The 12459-nt window shown below is 48.6% G+C and overlaps 1 protein-coding gene across 1 annotated transcript in view; it reads left to right on the top strand.

Annotated features, from left to right (window-relative positions):
- Positions 1 to 12459, top strand: part of LOC134947576 (chromosome-associated kinesin KIF4-like) — a 602740-nt gene that overhangs the window by 336669 nt on the left and 253612 nt on the right. The gene's annotated exons all lie outside the window — the stretch shown is intronic.

Here is a 12459-nt window from a genome sequence, read left to right as displayed (position 1 = left end):
ATGGTGGTAATGGAAGCTTATCTCCGCCAGCAGGGGATAAGAATTTTTCCATACCTCGACGATCTTTTAATCCTGGCACAGTCGCAGGAATTGCTCCTATGTCATCTGCAACAGACAATAACGTATCTGCAAAGGCATGGGTGGCTCATAAATTGGGCAAAATCGTCTCTGGTTCCGTCGCAGCGGATGACTCACTTGGGGGCTGTACTGGATTCAAGTCTTCAGAGAGTAATTTTACCTCTGAACAAGATATCCAAGGTTCAGTCAAGGATTCAGGACTTGCTACACAGTCAAAAGGTATCCATTCACGCAGCAATGCGTGTGATGGGATTGATGGTGTCAGCATTCGACATGGTGGAGTATGCACAGTTCCACTCAAGGCCTCTGCAGCTTCTGATTTATGACAAATGGAATGGGTTGTATCAGACGATAAAAACGCAGACTATGGTTCTTACGATAGAAGAAAGAAGGTCATTAGCCTGGTGGCTACAGACATCCCATCTGGACAAGGGGAGACCCTTTTGGATATCATATTGGGAAATTCTGACAACAGATGCCAGTCTCCAGGGCTGGGGAGGAGTGTCAGGAAGGTTGTGTTTCCAGGGGAAATGGACCAAGGAAGAAGGTTGACTGCAATAAATATATTGGAACTTTGGGCTATATACGTGGCACTGATTCAGGCAAAGGACATTCTTCGGGGAAAACCAGTTCAGATCCGCTCGGACAATGCGATGGCAGTAGCGTACCTCAACCATCAGGGAGGAACTCACAGCCGAAAAGCGATGAAGGAGGTAAGTCACATACTAAAGTGGGCAGAACTTCATCATACAGCCTTGTCCGCAGTGTTCGTTCCGGGAGTCCTAAACTGAGAAGCGGATTTTCTCAGTCGACACTCCATTCAGGCAAGCGAATGGTCTCTACACCCGGAGGTCTTCCAGACTCTAGTAGACAAGTGGGGGATGTCAGAGATAGATCTCATGGTGTCCCGTCAGAACAACAAAGTTCTTGCATACGGGTCAAGAACAAAGGATCCCAGAGCGATCTTTGTGGGTGCCCTGTCGGTGAGATGGGACTTTCATCTGGCTTATGTGTTTCCTCCAATCAGCCTATTACCCAGGGTGGTGAGAAAGATAAAGCAAGGAAAGGTGCCGTGATACTAATAGCTCCGGTTTGGCCCAGAAGGCATTGGTACACAGATCTGCAGAGAATGTCGATGGATGCTCCACTCCTGCTCCCTCAACGTCCAGATCTACTGATGCAGCGTCCTTGTTATCACAGACATCTGGATTGACTGTCTTTGACGACGTGGCTCTTGAAACCTCTATCCTGAAGTCAAGAGGATTCTCACAACAGGTAATTCAAACAATGCTCAGAGCAAGGAAACCGTCCTCAGCTCTCATTTATCACCAAATATGGCAAACCTATATTCATTGGTGCAGTGAACGGAAAATGGACCCTAGGTCTTTCAGAGTTTCCAGGGTCTTAGCATTCTTTCAGGCAGGAATGGATAAAGGTTTGAAGGTGGCTTCCTTGAGAGTGCAAGTGTCAGCATTGACTGTATGGTTCCAAAAGAAAATAGCCAATTTACAGGATGTGCGTACTTTTTTCCAGGGAATGCTGCGCATTCAACCTCCTTTTGTTCCTCCTACAGTGCCTTGGGACTTAAATTTAGTCCTAAAGGCCCTTCAATTTGCCCCATTTGAACCACTTAATAAAGTGTGTCTTAAATGGTTGACAGCAGAACAGATATGTAAGGCAGCCACATGGTCTTCCATTAACACATTCATTAGAGATTATGCCATGGATACCTTTGCCTCTCATGATGCTCAATTCGGGCCCAATCCAGGAGCGTCCCCACTACTAAATTGCTTTGGGAAATCCCAATGTTATCCTGTGGACCCTGCCAGAGAAATATACGTTATGGTAAGAACTTATCGTTGATAACGGTATTTCTCCTAAGTCCACAGGTTCCACGGGGATCCCACCCTGACGCACCTGATTTGAGGATCCTTTTACTCACTAACCTCTTCCTTCTTGTACGGAAGGGTGTGTATGTGTGTTCTTCTCGCCTGATTAAAGCTATCTTGAGCTTTGGGGATATAACTGATTTGCCTGAGCCAGGAGGCGGGGATATATGGACGGGCCTGTTGCATGCTGGGAGGCCGAAAAGCTTTGACCGACTGGTGCAAATCCGCTGTCGCTTCATCATATCCCAATGTTATCCTGTGGAACCTGTGGACTTAGGAGAAATAACATTATCAACGGTAAGTTCTTACCATAACGTATATTTCTCTAGCATCCATAAGGGATATTGGGGGAAACTAGTATGATGGGGTATAGACGGGGTCCAAAGGAGCCAGTGCACTTTAAATTTCTTCAACTGGGTGTGCTGGCTCCTCCCCTCTATGCCCCCTCCCACAGGCAGTTAAGAAAAATGTGCCCTCAGGAGAGGATGCACATCTCTGCAGCTACAGAGAGTTTTCTTCAATTTCATTTAAATCTTTTATTTTTTTTGGTATGCTGTCTGGGCAATAGCATACCTGCACCATGGTAGTTATGGGGGGGTAGGGGGCGGTCACCGGCCTTACGAGGTGCAGAGCCGCTTCTCCGCTGCAGGACCATCATCCTGAGGGGCTGTTTGTTCAGCGGGGGACTGCGCCTTGGCTGTCACGGCTGCAGCACGCCGCACACCCCTAACGCTGCCTTAAGGTGACATTGGTGGTGAGTACAAACCAGTCCCAGGTTCAAAGTGTGCCTGACCACGGGCGCGGTGTACAGGACCCTCCCTGGGGGGTCCTGCTAAGATTCTGTCACGAATCGATCACTCACCACTGCGGGTTCTGGGGTCCGTCCGTTGCCGGCTCAGTTGCTCGCGGTGCTGTGCGGCCGTGTGGGGACATGGCGTGGTCAGTGGCAGAGGTGATGCAGGTTCTGGGAGCCGGGAGTGCGGGGACCGAATGGCCGAAGGCGCCGCTGTGTGTCTGCAGTTTAGGAGGTGGCCATGTTGGAGACCAAATGAGCACCTGAGAGCACTTGTGAAACACCTGTGGGTAATTGTTAGCCAATCTCGTGCTTGTGCTGCCTTTAAGTAGGCTGGGATTATGTTACTCTGAGCCAGTGCTTTGTTGTAGCTACTCTGTACCCTAGCTCTGTGCTCTCTCGTGGATTTCTGTGTGATTCCAGTGGTCCAGATATTGCCTCCCTTCCCAGAAGTCTGCCTGCAGCCTACACTGCAAAAGATCCACCAGATCCCTGCTGTTCTGTCAGTCAATCGCTCTCCCAGTGGCAACAAGTGGACTTCCAGAGTCTTGCGAGAGGTTATCCTGTCTGCCTGCTTCAATCACACAGCCTTTAGAAGATTCTACTAAACTCAGGTGCTCGTTTAATCAGCTCTCAGCTTAATCCATTCATCACCATTGTCGTCTGCTGCAGTTCCTCACACCTTGCAAGTATTCCTTTCAGTTTTGCATCATTCAAAGACAGCTCTACACAGTTCTTCAGTTCAGCCTCTAAAGCATTGGTAACAAGTCTTCAGTTATTCATTTATGTCTACAATATCAAGTTAACACTCCTTACAGTTTGGCACTAATCATTGCTTCATTTGGACAATTCATCATTCATTCACAAGCCTGTTTAAACTCCGTTATATGAACGTTTCTTCAATGCATCTTTAAGACTGTTCCTGCTTATCATTATTCCATTCATTGCAATACATCAGTATATATATGGTGACTAATAATTGTAATTTAACTCCTTACTGGAATTGTTGCCTTTAATAAATACATGAAACATAACTTTCTTCATCCTCCCTGCTTTCAACATACCCCAACACCTACACCTTTGGTTGATCCAGGGTTAACAGATTCACAAAAACACTCGGCCCTGACAGATTCCCTGTGTGAAAACTGGCACTAACTTGCTTAACTAAGCACTTGTGTGAGGTTTTAAGTTTATTAGGAGACTTTGCCAGTATAAATAAGATGTATAGCTCCGGCGCCATTGGAGGGGGCGGAGCTTCCTCAGAGCGGGACCAGCGGAGTTTTGGTGCCTTCCTCTGCTTACTGCAGCCATCAGCAGCACACACTCAGCGATTTCTGCCTCACAGACATGCTGGAAACTGGTACAGGGTGTAGCTAAGGGGGAGAGTCACTTGTGTACACTATACTGAGCCTATTTAGGACTGCATTTATTAGTGTTTACTGTTATATACAGAGCTGACAGTCTCACTGGGATTGTGCAGCTCAGGGTGTGCTGGTATCATGATCCTCTCTGGGTCTCCTCTCACATACAGTAGGGCAGGCTTTCATTATAACTGTCTGTGTGTATGTTATTGTGCTTACTGTGAATATGAGTAAACAGTGAACACAAGCTGTGCAGTGTAGATCACACTAAATTCTCTCCATTATCTAATGACTCTATTGCCTGTGAACAATGTAGTGACTCTTCACAACTTAGTGAAGAGGCTGGGGGAGAGGGTCCAGAGATCCACTGGTTAGGGTCTCTTAAGACTATGATGTCAGATATATGTCTTCCCAGCTCACTGCTAATGTGCAGAAAACCCAGCTACTGCAACAAGCTGGCAGATTTAGCTGCTGGGGCTGATGCACAGCCCCCCCCTCCTCTCATGCAGGTCCCCGGAAGCGTGATTTACCTGCACTACTATCTGATAAAGATGATGATATACCAGATGATGGGGATGACCTGGATCCCGATTCTAATCAGGGTATTAAACCCCTCATTATGGCTATAAGGGATGTGTTAAAGCTCCCCCTAGAGGACGCTGCTTCTCAGCAGTCATTTTTCTTTGTTCAAAACAAGCCCGATGTCACTTTCCCGGATTCTCCAGAGTTAGATGACTTATTCAAACAGGCCTGGAAAAGCCCAGACAAAAAATTCCAAGTGTCCAAAAAGTTTTTGCGCACTTTTCCATTTGTTCTTGAAGGTAGAAAATTTTGGGAGGAACCCCCTCGCGTGGATGTCTCCAGTCTCTCGCCTGTCTAAGAAGGCGGTGATGCCTGCCCCAGGCTCCTTTACCATGAAGGATCCTGGGGATCAGAAGATAGAGACTACCCTAAAATCTATATACACTGCAGCCGGCCTCTCACAAAGACCGGTCATTGCGGGTTGCTGGATGACCTATGCTATTCATTCCTGGGCCATTCAAATTCAGGGGGGTCTCTCGGGGGATATGCCCTTAGTTACTATGGTAACCCTGTTGAAGCACATTCAGGACACTATACGTGTCCTCTGTGATTCCCTCAAGGAGATGGGGAACATTAATGCTCAGACGTCTGCCATGGCAGTGTCTGCACGCAGGGCCTTGTGGTTGTCAGTGGATTGCGGACGCAGAATCCAAACGTAGTGTGGAATCCCTCCCCTTTTCAGGGGAATGGCTTTTTGGGGTTGAATTGGATACCTGGATTTCCAAAGTTACGGCTGGGAAATCCACGTTTCTCCCTTCTGGGGCCCCGTCAGCGAGATGCTCCTATCAGAGGCCATCTGTCCAGTCCTTTCGGTCTCACAGATTTCGATCGAAGGCCAGAGGCGCCTCCAATGCGGCTAGAGGCACCAGAGGTAAGTCCAGAAAACCTGCAAGTGCCAGTTCTCAGGAACAGTCCACCAATTCTGCTTCCACTAAGGCCTCAGCATGACTGTGCCCACCCACCCTGAGGGGAACTCCTGGTGGGAGCCCGATTGCATCACTTCAGGCGCGTCTGGGAGGTCTCCTGCCAAGATGCCTGGGTCAGGGCGCTCGTTTCTCAGGGCTACAAGCTAGAGATCGACAGTACTCTACCCCCCCCCCTCCTCCCCCAACGATTTTTCAAATCAAGCTCACCAGCTTTGGAGGATATGCAAGTTACGTTGCAATACTATATCCGAAAGTTGGTCCAGTTGCATGCCTTTGTTACAGTACCACTACCGCAATGCGGCAAGGGGTTTTACTCAAACCTGTTTGTAGTGCCGAAGCCGGACGGTTCGGTCAGACCCATTCTGAATCTGAAATCCTTGAATCCTTTTTTGAGGGTGTTCAAGTTCAAAATGGAATCCCTGCGAGCAGCGATTGCGGGCCTGGAAGAACAGGAATTTATGGTCTCCTTGGATATCATGGACGCCTATCTCCATATTCCGATTTGGCCTCCTCATCAGGCGTACCTGCGGTTTGCCCTGCTGGACGATCACTTCTAGTTTCAGGCATGCCCTTCGGCCTGTCAACAGCCCCAAGGGTATTCACGAAGGTGATGGCGGAGATGATGCTTCAACTCCGTATCCAGGGGGTCAATGTGGTCCCTTACCTGGATGATCTTTTGATAATGGCAAGATCCAGGGAGCTTTTGTTGCTCCATATCGACCGCACCATCCGTCTTCTGTCCAACCATGGGTGAATCCTCAACTTGCAGAAGTCCCACCTGGAGCCAACTCAGAGGCTCCTGTTCCTGGGGATGTTGCTGGATACTGTGGCCCAGAAGGTGTTTCTACCAGAGGACAAGGCGAAAACACTTCAGGAGATGGTCCGCATGGTGCTCCAACCTACTCGAGTGTTTGTGCATCTTTGCATAAGATTGTTAGGCAAGATGGCTGCCTCATACAAAGTGATTCAGTATGGGAGGTTCTATGCTAGAACGTTTCAGTTGGATCTCCTGAGCAAGTGGTCCGGCTCACATCTACAGATGCACCGGATGATTCAGCTGTCACCTCAGGCCAGGATTTCCCTCCTGTGGTGGCTTCAGTCTTCCAATCTCCTGGAGGGCAGGAGTTTCGGAATTCAGGATTGGACCCTCCTCACGACGGATTCGAGTCTGAGAGGATGGGGAGCTGTCACCCAAGGGGCACAGTTCCAGGGCAGGTGGTTAGCCCATGAAAGCCTCCTTCCAATCAACATTCTGGAACTTCGGGCAATCTACAATGCTCTGCTTCAAGCCTCTCCTCTGCTCAAGGATCACGCGATCCAGGTACAGTCGGACAATGCCACGGCAGTGGCTTAAATCAATTGGCATGGAGGGACAAAAAGCAGAGCCTGCAAGCGAGAGGTGTCAAAGATACTCCTCTGTGCGGAAAGAAATGCAGGAGCCAGTGGGAGGGAGGAGCCAGTGCACACCCGTTCTGAAGATTTACAGTGCCCATGTCTCCTGCGGAGCCGTCTATCCCCATGGTCCTTACGGAGTCCCCAGCATCCTCTACGGACTAGGAGAAAAAAATTTACCGGTAGGTTTAAAATCTTATTTTTTTTTAAAGTAGAAAATAAATATTAATTGTGGCATGTAATGGCGTCCAAGATCGTCGGTGGAGCTGGATGATGGATGTTTTTTTTTTTGAAGGGGCAATTGCTTACAAGGCAAAACCATGCCTTTCAAGTGATTGCCCCTTTAAAAAAATGTACGAGATTGTACGGCATCCCGCACGTCCGGCGATCTTGGACGCCATTACATCCTGTCCCCAATACCTTACTGCATATCTGTGGAGCCAAGATTTCTGAGGTGCCATGACAATCAGGATTGCATTGTAGGCATTATGCAGCATTGTTCAAATTAGGGTTTAACCCATTTGCTGAGTAGAAAGAGGGTGGCTTGTCCTCACATATGCATCCACAGTGCAGTGCAACGCAGCAGCAGTATAGCGCCTCCCCAAAATGAAATTTCTCTAACGTCCTGGTGGATGCTGGGGACTCCGTAAGGACCATGGGGAATAGACGGGCTCCGCAGGAGACTGGGCACTCTAGAGAAAGATTTAGTACTACTGGTGTGCACTGGCTCCTCCCTCTATGCCCCTCCTCCAGACCTCAGTTACAATCTGTGCCCGGCCAGAGCTGGGTGCTTTTAGTGGGCTCTCCTGAGCTTGCTAAGAAGGTTTTTTATTTTCAGAGAGCTTCTGCTGGCAACAGACTCTCTGCTACGAGGGACTGAGGGGAGAGAAGCAAACCTACTAACTGCGGCTAGGTTGCGCTTCTTAGGCTACTGGACACCATTAGCTCCAGAGGGATCGAACACAGGTACCTAACCTTGATCGTCCGTTCCCGGAGCCGCGCCGCCGTCCCCCTCGCAGAGCCAGAAGTACAGAAGCCGGCAGAAGCAAGAAGACATCGAAATTGGTGGCAGAAGACTCCTGTCTTCACTTAAGGTAGTGCACAGCACTGCAGCTGTGCGCCATTGCTCCCACAGCACACCCGCACACTCCGGTCACTGTAGGGTGCAGGGCGCAGGGGGGGGGCGCCCTGGGCAGCAATTAGAGTACCTTTGGCAAAATAACACATATATACAGCCAGGCACTGTATATATGTGCGAGCCCCCGCCATTTTTTACACATAGAAGCGGGACAGAAGCCCGCCGCTGAGGGGGCGGGGCCTTCTTCCTCAGCACACCAGCGCCATTTTCTATCCACAGCTCCGCTGGAAAGAAGCTCCCCAGGCTCTCCCCTGCAGTATCAAGGTAGAAAAAGGGTGAAAAAGAGAGGGGGGGCACATAAATTTAGGCGCATTTTATATAAAACAGCAGCTACTGGGTAAACACTAAGGTACTGTGTAATCCCTGGGTTATATAGCGCTGGGGTGTGTGCTGGCATACTCTCTCTCTGTCTCCCCAAAAGCCTTTGTGGGGTCCTGTCCTCAGTCAGAGCATTCCCTGTGTGTGTGGTGTGTCGGTACGTCAGTGTCGACATGTTTGATGAGGAAGGATACGTGGAGGCAGAACAAAAACATACCCAGAAAGACTAAGAAATCTCAATATGTATAGTTTGGAGCAGAGAAGGGAAAGGGGGGACATGATAGAAACTTTCAAATATATCAAGGGTTTTAACAAAGTCCAGGAGGGAAACATTCTCCAAATGAAGAGAAGCAAAAGGACACGAGGACATGCACTGAGACTGGAGGGGGGGGAGGTTCAGGGGAAATTTGCGGAAAAATTATTTCACAGAAAGGGTAGTGGACAAGTGGAATAGCCTCCCATCAGAGGTGGTAGAGGCTAAGACAGTAGAGCAATTTAAACATGCATGGGATAGACATAAGGATATCCTTACAAAGAAATAAGGATCAAATAAGGTTAGAGATAAAAATAATATTAAAAAAAAAAAAAAAAGGGGGCAGACTAGATGGGCCAAGTGGTTCTTATCTGCCGACAAATTCTATGTTTCTATGTTTTTATGTCAGGAATCTTCATTCCGGGTATGGACAATTGGGAGGCGGACTTCCTGAGTCGTCACGATCTCCACCCGGGGGAGTGGGGTCTCCACCATCTGGTGTTCCAGCAGATCATCGAAAGGGGGGGTTGCCCTCAAATAGACATGATGGTATTGCTCGTGGACCAGGGACCCTCATGCGAGGGCAGTGGACGCGCTGGCGTCGCCTTGGCCGTACCGGCTGGTCTACCTGTTTCCTTTGATCCCATTGCTCCCAAGAGTGCTCAAGCGAATCAGGAATCAAGGTGTCCAGGCAGTTCTAATTGCCCCGGATTGGCCTCGGAGGGCATGGTACGTGGATCTTCTGGACATGTCCGTCGAAGACCCTTGGCCTCTACCACTCAGAAGCGATCTTCTTCAACAAGGACCGTTCGTCTACCCGGACTTACGGCGTATTCGTTTGCTGGCATGGAGGTTGAGCGGAACATCCTAGCTCACAAGGGCCTTTCCATGGTTCGGGCCAGGAAACCTGTGACGTCAAAACACTATCATCATATCTGGAGGAGATGTGTCTCTTGGTGCGAGGAATGCACGTATCCGCCTGCAGAGTTTCACTTGGGACGTTTCCTACGTTTTCTGCAGGCTGGTGTGGATAAGGGCTTACGTCTCGGTTCCATTAAGGTCCAGATTTCAGCTCTCTCAATTTTCTTACAGAAGAAATTGGCAGTGTTGCCAGAAGTTCAGACCTTCTTGCAAGGGGTAGTCCACATATAACCTCCCTTTGTGCCGCCTACGGCACCCTGGGATCTGGATGTAGTATTGAAATTTCTACAGTCTTCCTGGGTTGAACCTCTGATGACGGTAGAAGACAAGTATCTCACGTGGAAGACAGTGATGTTACTGTCCATGGCTTCTGCTCAACGTGTTTCAGAATTAGGGGCCTTATCGTGTAAAAGTCCATACTTGGTCTTTTACGAGGACAGAGCGGAGCTCCAGACTAGACAGCAGTTCCTGCTGTAGGTTGTCTACGCATTTCATCTGAATCAACCTATTGTGGTTCCATCCAGTTCTGATGCTTCTGCTCCTCCGGAGGCATTGGATGCTGTGCGTGCCTTGAAGATCTATGGCAAGCGTACAGCTCGGATCAGATAGACGGATTCCTTGTTCGTGCTCTATGATGCGCAGAAGAATGGTTGCCCTGCTTCAATGCAGTCCATTGCTCGTTGGATTAGGCTTACTATCCAACAGGCCTATGTGTCGGCAGCCTTACCTGTTCCTAGGTCTCTAAAGGCCCACTCTACTAGATCAGTGGGCTCTTCCTGGGCAGTTGCCCATGGAGTCTTGGCCTTGCAACTATGCCGAGATACTACTTGGTCGGGGAAGAACACTTTTGTGAAATTCTGCAAATTTGATACCCTGGCCAAAGAAGATACCATGTTTGGGCAGGCGGTGCTGCAGCAGTCTCCACACGTTCCTGCCCATTCTGGAAGCTTTGGGACGTCCCCATCGTACTAGTTTCCCCCAGTATCCCTTATGGATGCTACAGAAAACAGGATTTTAATACCTACCGGTAAATCCTTTTCCATAAGGGATATTGAGCGCCCGCCTCAGTGCGTTTGACTTTTCTGCAGGTTCTTGTTCTATAGTTACCAGTTCAGCTGTTGCTTTTGTTGTTAGCAGCCGTTGCTGGTTGCTATCTGTTTTGGTGTGCGTGTGTATACAGTAAATCTCACCACCCTTTATCATGTTCCTTCTCTCATATATGTCCTTTCTCCTTTGGGCACGTTTTATACCTTTAACTGCCTGTGGAAGGGGGCATAGAAGGGAGGAGCCAGCACACCCAGTTGAAGAAATTTAAAGTGCACTGGCTCCTTTGGACCCCGTCTATACCCCATCGTACTAGTTTCCCCCAATATCCCTTATGGACAACGAGAAAAGGATTTACCTGTAGGCAGGGTCAGACTGGCCCACAGGGGTACAGGGGAAACCACCGGTGGGCCCCACTGCCTGGGGCCCTCCTCCCCCTCTAGTGATCAGGTTCCAGACTGTGTTCTTGAATTATACATTATACATATGTAACCTTATACTACACAGGACTATAATGTATTCTCTACAGTGCATTGCCAATATTTATCTGGTACATTATCATGCACGCACTAGCAGTATTTATATATTTGTCAAGGGGACCAGCCCATGCACTCACTAATGGTTAGGCAAACCAATGTAGCGGATGGCCACACCCCCTCTGGAGACTGACCACACCCCTAAACATGGGCCCCTACCACAGCATTCCCCGATGGGCTCTTCATGCCCCAGTCCGACACTGCCGGTAGGTATTAAAATCCTATTTTATGCATCCATCACTAATCTCACTCTCCTGTTCATGATGGTTGACAAGGTACCAATTAGAGGTGTGCACCGGAAATTTTTCGGGTTTTGTGTTTTGGTTTTGGATTCGGTTCCGCGGCCGTGTTTTGGATTCGGATGCGTTTTGGCAAAACCTCCCTTAAATTTTTTTGTCGGATGTGGGTGTGTTTTGGATTTGGGTGTTTTTTTTTCAAAAACAGCTTAAATCATAGAATTTGGGGGTCATTTTGATCCTATAGTATTATTAACCTCAATAACCATAATTTCCACTCATTTCCAGTCTATTCTGAACACCTCACACCTCACAATATTATTTTTAGTCCTAACATTTGCACCGAGGTCGCTGGATGACTAAACTAAGCGACCCAAGTGGGCGGCACAAACACCTGGCCCATCTAGGAGTGGCACTGCAGTGGCAGACAGGATGGCACTTATAAAAATTGGCCCCAAACATCACATGATGCAAAGATAAATAAATAAAAAAAGAGGTGCAAGATGGAATTGTCCTTGGGCCCTCCCACCCTCCCACCCACCCTTATGTTGTATAAACAGGACATGCACACTTTAACAAACCCATCATTTCAGCCACAGGGTCTGCCACACGACTGTGGCTGAAATGACTGGTTGGTTTGGGCCCCCACCAAAAAAAGAAGCACTCAATCTCTCCTTGCTCAAACTGGCTCTACAGAGGCAAGATGTCGACCTCATCATCATCCTCCGATTCCTCACCCCTTTCACTTTGTACATCCCCCTCCTCACAGAGTATTAATTCGTCCCCACTGGAATCCACCATCACAGGTCCCTGTGTACTTTCTGGAGGCAATTGCTGGTGAATATCTCCACGGAGGAATTGATTATAATTCATTATGATGAACATCATCTTCTCCACATTTTGTGGAAGTAACCTCGTACGCCGATTGCTGACAAGGTGAGCGGCTGCACTAAACACTCTTTCGGAGTACACACTGGAGGGGGGGCAACTTA

Source organism: Pseudophryne corroboree, chromosome 8, assembly GCF_028390025.1.
Source record: "Pseudophryne corroboree isolate aPseCor3 chromosome 8, aPseCor3.hap2, whole genome shotgun sequence".
NCBI classification, from domain to species: Eukaryota; Metazoa; Chordata; class Amphibia; order Anura; family Myobatrachidae; genus Pseudophryne; species Pseudophryne corroboree.
This window is presented reverse-complemented; position numbering and strand designations above follow the sequence as displayed.